Source organism: Olea europaea, chromosome 4, assembly GCF_002742605.1.
Source record: "Olea europaea var. sylvestris chromosome 4, O_europaea_v1, whole genome shotgun sequence".
NCBI lineage: Eukaryota > Viridiplantae > Streptophyta > Magnoliopsida > Lamiales > Oleaceae > Olea > Olea europaea.
The window spans coordinates 8046153-8046685 of NC_036240.1; positions in this window are offsets into that span (position 1 = coordinate 8046153).

Below are 533 nucleotides of genomic sequence, written 5' to 3' on the forward strand. Positions count from 1 at the left end.
CTTAACTCTTGCATTATCTTTTTCTCGTATTGCTTCCTCTTCATAATTTCTTAACCAATTTTCTCCTAAGAATTCATCTGCAATATATTCTACCAATCTTTCTATTCCTAGTTTATCTGATTTTATTATTTCTGTTTGTACATTTCTTTTTATTAATGATTTTGTATCACTACTAATTCCTTCCCACCAATTTCTAACATTTCCTTCAAAAGATGCAATTAAAAAATCTATTCTTCTTTCAGTATTTTCCCATGTATCATCTTTATTATATAAAAAGAATAATATCATTGAGTCTGCCCAAGTTATTAAGGCTTTCTTAGTATCTATTTTGCAATCTAAGTCTAATTTTGTTCCTCCATGGTTAACAGGTTTATCATAATTGTTATTTAATTCAAATCTGTTACTATATTTATTTCCTTTGGACGGTTGTTTATCCCTTATTTTATCATAAAATTGCCTATATGGTTTATTATACATTGGAGCATAGCTTTCATCTGGATCTATTGATTCTTGTTTAGAGGTTCCTACATGAT